Genomic DNA, 6,000 nt, shown 5'->3' with positions numbered 1-6,000 from the left:
GCATTCCTACCGCCGCATGGAATCCGACGATGTTAAATGAGTCTTGAGAAAATATAATGTTCACTAAACATTCTCCCCTTTCAATAATTTATAATCATATAAGAACTGTTTAAATATTTGAAAAATGCTTGAAGTTATATATATTTCATTAAATATACAGTATAAATAATTGTTATAAATTGTGTATATGTATCATAGATAATGACAAAATGAAACATTTTATAAATAGTAACTCATTACAAAAGCATAATATCATTACGATTCTTTATACCAATTATCTAACAAAATGACATCAAGTTTTCATCAGATACTTAGTCTTCACGCGGTTATATCTTGAAACCTTCGACCTGATCAATTTTTTATTAATTTCAGATAATTAGATAATATCTATCATATTAATTTAATACAATTTAATTTGAAAGGCAGTTCTTTCAGATTTCTTGCAAACTATCAAAAATATCTGATTTTATAATGCGTATAAAAACGTTAAAAACGTTTAATCACTCGATTCGGCGAACGGAAGCCGCCGATTTTTAGGCGTTCTTTTCTCGAAAACTGGTAGGACTGTATTTCTCATTCCGGAAGATCGCAGGTAGCTCCCGCTCTATTAATAGACCGGATGATCAATTCGCAAGCGCGTCGAAGGGGTTTACCTATGGCACGTGGGCGTTCCCGGATGGTAAGCAGTTGTAAAGTCGTTAAGTAGCCACTTCGGACTTTAGAATCAGGAGGTGATGGATCATTAGCCCTGAGGATCTTTCCGTAACCTACGGTCTCTGTCGAGCCAATACTGCTTACATGCTTCGACAGAATACCACCATGAAGCGTGTAATCGTCCAGCTGAGTTTCAATCGTCCATGAAGTAAAAACAACACTCGCGCGATCATGACATTGCTAAATTGTAACACAAATTAATTTTCTTCAAAAATCAGGCAAACTACAATCCATTGGTCGATGCACGATTACATAACAACAATATAACTTTAATACTGTTTGAATTTTCAACGATCATAAATTTTTTCTTCATTTTTTATATTTCTGAAAAAAATGACTTATGCAATTATGTAAAATCATATATAATTAAATATGATATGATCTTATCTTATATAATCATATTCGGCTAGATTTGATTATATATAAAATATATATGAAAACAAATTTAGCCGAATATGATTACATAAAGTTAAGATCATATCGCGCCAAATTTCGAATATTATTATTTATTATATATGATCATATAAAATTACATATGTTATCAGATTTTTTTAAAACTAATTATAATATATTTAATATTTAACCAATTGAAGTATATTTACATCTGACCATATTATATCATTTTTTTTCTCGGTTTGTATTAAATAAAAGGAATCTATCGCAAAAATATACGTCTGACAAATTAAATGAAAAAAATATGCACAATAAAGATTAGAATTTGCATATAGAAAAATATGTATGACGATCGCCGAATAATAAGACATTAAGAATAAGTGGTCGTGCTGTGCTAATATAACACTTGATAAATTTGCGAGCGTGGAAGCGATATAGCCGCGGGCGCACTACAGTTTCTAGGCAGTGAGGAGCCATAAAGACGCTAAATAGCCACTTTCGACCCGGTAAGAAAGTGGTACTGAAGCGTCGGCCCGTGAGAGGGAAAAGATTGCAATCAATGGCATACGGAACACTCTGAGAGTGTACATAAAATCAATTTGGATTACGTGCAAATGAACGGATAGAAGCGCACACGGTCTAGAAATTTGCGACAGAGAGAAGTATCTTGCAATAATGAAGATTAAATATATCGAGAAGAGGTACGCCACTATGAGTACATAAACATCCCGCAATTTATTTCCAGCCGTGTTAAAAACGCAAAGCAACAAATGTATCTGTACGATGATATAAAATCTCTGAATTATATCTTTTTAATTGTTATATAGTTTTTAGAAATATTTTTGCATGTATAATGTTCGTCGTGATCCGGTTTTAATATCTGAAAGCATATATTATAATTGCTTGCAGCTGCAATTAATATATATAAGTAAATTGCATTTTTATGTTCATCACATATCCGCATTACATAATTTTTGATAATAATAAGCTATAACGAGAAGAGACGATCCACGGTGGTGCCGTTATAAAGCATTAAACGGGCATCGACCCTCTCTTCTTTATTGTATCGATCTCATTTTTAATTTTCACGATCATGTATTTGTCAGTGGATCGGAGCAATTATAATAATTTACAAAGGAGAATATTTAACGCATGACTTTATCAATATATTTAAATCGAACTCAGGGAGGAGATTTATATATAATGAGAACAGAATGAACAAAATATTGCATAGATTTATAATATATAAAGTAAAAAAATTGTATTAATTGAAAAAGTGGATTTATAGAATAATTAACACACCGGTAATTGAGATAAGCCAGAACTTAATACTGGATTAGATAGTGTATAGTAAAGTAAGATGTAGAAATCGCTTGGCGTCATAGATGTGTCGCAAAGATAGGTAGAATAATGCGTTTTATAAATAGCGACTCATTAGAAAGTGAAAAGCCGCGAACAAAACAATCAATATCTACGGATAAATGCTAAGTGGTCGATCAATATCGCACGATACAAAAGATACAGGATTGTATCGTGCATGTTACACGAAAAAAATAAACAAGTTGAAGCAGACAGTTCTCGAGAAAGGTAAGATATCGCAGTAACATGCTAATAATGCGTGGGCGTTTTCTGGAAATAAGAAAGCATGCATTACAAGGGATAGGTAACCACTTTTGGATATAGTTGCGAGAAACGAATATTTGAAATCGACTGCAAAATCGCAGTGGTCTTTTGCCTAAACGTCACGGAAATTGCTTTCATATTTTTAAATGTATGTTAAGATAAAGATTTAGATATATTATCCTGATTATTGTTATCAAAAATTTTGTAATGTACACACATATGTTGTAAACCTAAGAATGCAATTTACTTATTGCATGTATTAATTGCTATTGCAAGCCATTGTAATATCTTCTTTTAGATATTAAAACCGAATTACGATGAACATTATAATATGTAAAAATATATATTTCGGAAAACTATATAAAAATTAAAAGATATATTCAGAAAGAAAAAATCTGAAATTATTATTAATAGCGTCGCGAAGCTCCAGAATTCATCGTCGAATCAAGTAACGAGATCCGCATCTGAGTTCGATGCTGATTACGGTAAACCCGTGACAAGTCATGAGCAAGCAGAATGGCATGTCAAAGATTCAGGTGCGATCACGGGAATCGGCACAGAGGAGCCGTAAATGTATGCGATCGGTCAGGTAGAAGCCCGGTAGGACGAGCGGGGTTTGCCGGTTGGAAGAGGCGAGTCCGAACCGCTGGAAGGATGCTGGAGAGGCCGAGTGGTGGCGGCACGGCCGGTGTGGTCAGGTGGCTCGCAAGGACGCGGCAGGCCGTTCACCCGTTCACCCGTTGGCCCCCCCTGTCCCCCTCGCTACCGGCTGCCCCCCTCGCCAACGAGCACACGTATGTACAGGTATTCACATATACAACAATACACACACAAACATCACGAATCTCTTTTCCTCTCCTCTGAACTGTCGTCTCTCGTCCATTCTCTCTCTCTCTCTCTCTCTCTCTCTCTCCTTCTTCTGTCTCGGTGTTCCCCCCTCTTCTCCTTCCTCCGGCGTCTCCGCTCTAAATCCAAACGCGAGCGCTCGTCTTAACTAAGTTACCGGTATTTGTACTCCAAGGAATCGCCGGTTACTGTACTCTCCGTGTAAACACGATAATTAACCCGTTACATTTTGCACTTCGCGCGAACGAGAATTTGTTTCCTTAATTTAAGAATTTGTTTTTTATATGGATGCATCCCCCTCGAGAGAGGGTTACTTCTTGTACCTGTGTCCGCGTGCGATCCTGCTCGCCGGAATATTATATAGAGGCACGTAGTAAATTCGACATACTAACGATACCGTAAAAGTTCGGTGGAACCCATGAAACGTAGAGGTTTATGGGATAAGCAGCGTGAGACGATAGTATTAAGGCAACGTTGTTAGCACTTTATGATCGTTATGTTTACCGACGACTTAAAGAGGTACAAACTGTGAACGCGCAAGATATAATGTGAGAAAATTAAGATTAGAATGAGAAAAAAGATATCTTATATCATATAGCTCCACGTGTTCGAGCAACATTTATACCATGCAGTTTTCTTTAACTGTTTAAAATGCGACATAAAAACCCACGATTCAAACGGGTTTATCAGGTTTCGAGTCGATCTACCTTCGATTTATTGGCACGGATATTAATGGCGCATATCGCGAAATTTATATAAATCTCGGAATCCGGAAAAGAAATCGACTTATGACATATTAAATCGCGGGCTACGATTTCGCTTTAATATGATATTAAAATATTTTAATATATTAAATATTCCATTTTTATTTTAATACTATCAGCGTGCAAATCTACCTATTTATGTAGATTACGAAAGATTAGTTGTAGTAAAAAAAAATTCTACCGTTCGTGTCCGTGCTTCTTTTCTATTTAAGAAATTTATTGTTTCTCTCATCATTCATATTTCATGGAAATTATGACCGACTCTTTATTTACGACAAGCCAAGTTCGTTGATCGCGTGTCTCCCCGCGGCTGATATCAGCACCATCGCGTAAATAGCCTATCGACGATTTGCGACGTCACATTCATGTTAACATCCCGCGATGCTTGCGGCAGTGACATCATGGATGAAATAATAGACGGCCTCTCGACCTCTCTCCGTCTCTTTCTCTCTTCAATCGAGAAGTTTCGTACGGTACCTTCAAGAATCGCAAAGAACGAAAGAAAAAGAGAAAGAGAGAAAGAGAAAGAGAGAAGAAGTCCGCTCTCCCGCAGGGAACTAATAACCGGGTTTCACAGGCTCGTCCCCGCTACACACGCGCGCGTACCCGATTCCACCAGCACAAATCAATAGCGAGGGCCAAGGGGGCCGAGGAGTCGGGGACGGCGATGTAACCCGGGACGGGTTTGCGAGGCGCGCCCGTCAATGCAGGTAGCCGAACGACGAGACGGCGGGGCGGTAGCTGTTATTAGCTTTCTTTTCTCGTAATATGCGCCCTGTCAGCGGCAGGAAATAAGAAGTATTCCGGCGCAGTTACTTTGTCAGTCGGGAAAGCGACAATAATCGCGGGCCCGCACCCCAGTCCTCCCCGCGACCAAGTGCGTTCGTCGCCCACTCTCTTTTTATCCTTCGATGTACCGACCCCCTTTTTCCTCTGTCTCTCTTCTCTTTCTATCTCTTTCTGGCACGACGATGATTCTCAGGAGAAAGGAAGGGGCGCGGGAACCGACTGCCAGCGCGCGCGAGAGCAGAGAAGTCGATTGAACAGAAATTGAATGATTGGAGGCGCGCCTCGAGGGTGCTTGATTGTTCATTCAAACAACAATCGTAATTGCGTTACACGTCGCAGCGGGATGGACGGGGATAAAAGGGGGATGGCTTGCGAGGAACGGACTTGTCGTTGGATTGAAAAAGAAAGGTACGATAGTGTCGCATTGGGAAGTCTAAGGGTTAAAATGCCTCCTGTACATTCTTAATGTCTGCAATGTCGACGCAAAAATTATTAGATTGACATGTCATGAAAAAGCGAAATGTTTATTTTTCTGAAATAAAACAAAATTGGTACTTTTTTTACTGTATCGAATCAATTTTTTCTTTTTTTATATAAAAATTTATAAATACAAAAACTCTTTCAAAAGCAAAATTTGAATCAGCGACTTAAAGCGCCGTAGTAAAGTCGATCCAAATAGAGTCGACCGATGGGAATTCGTGTATCATAGATTCGCGGCGAGTATTGTACTGCATAGAGTGGCACTTTCCGACGAGTGGACCCACCCGCCGAGTACACTTTTCAGCTCCTTCATTCGGCCCCCGCACTTCGATCAGCAGTGCTATGCTAACGTGATTAGCGCCACGAGTCTCCCGAGCACGTCTCGCATCGG

Source organism: Formica exsecta, unplaced genomic scaffold, assembly GCF_003651465.1.
Source record: "Formica exsecta isolate Colony F162 unplaced genomic scaffold, ASM365146v1 scaffold1, whole genome shotgun sequence".
Taxonomy (NCBI): Eukaryota; Metazoa; Arthropoda; class Insecta; order Hymenoptera; family Formicidae; genus Formica; species Formica exsecta.
Note: the sequence above shows the minus strand (reverse complement) of the source record.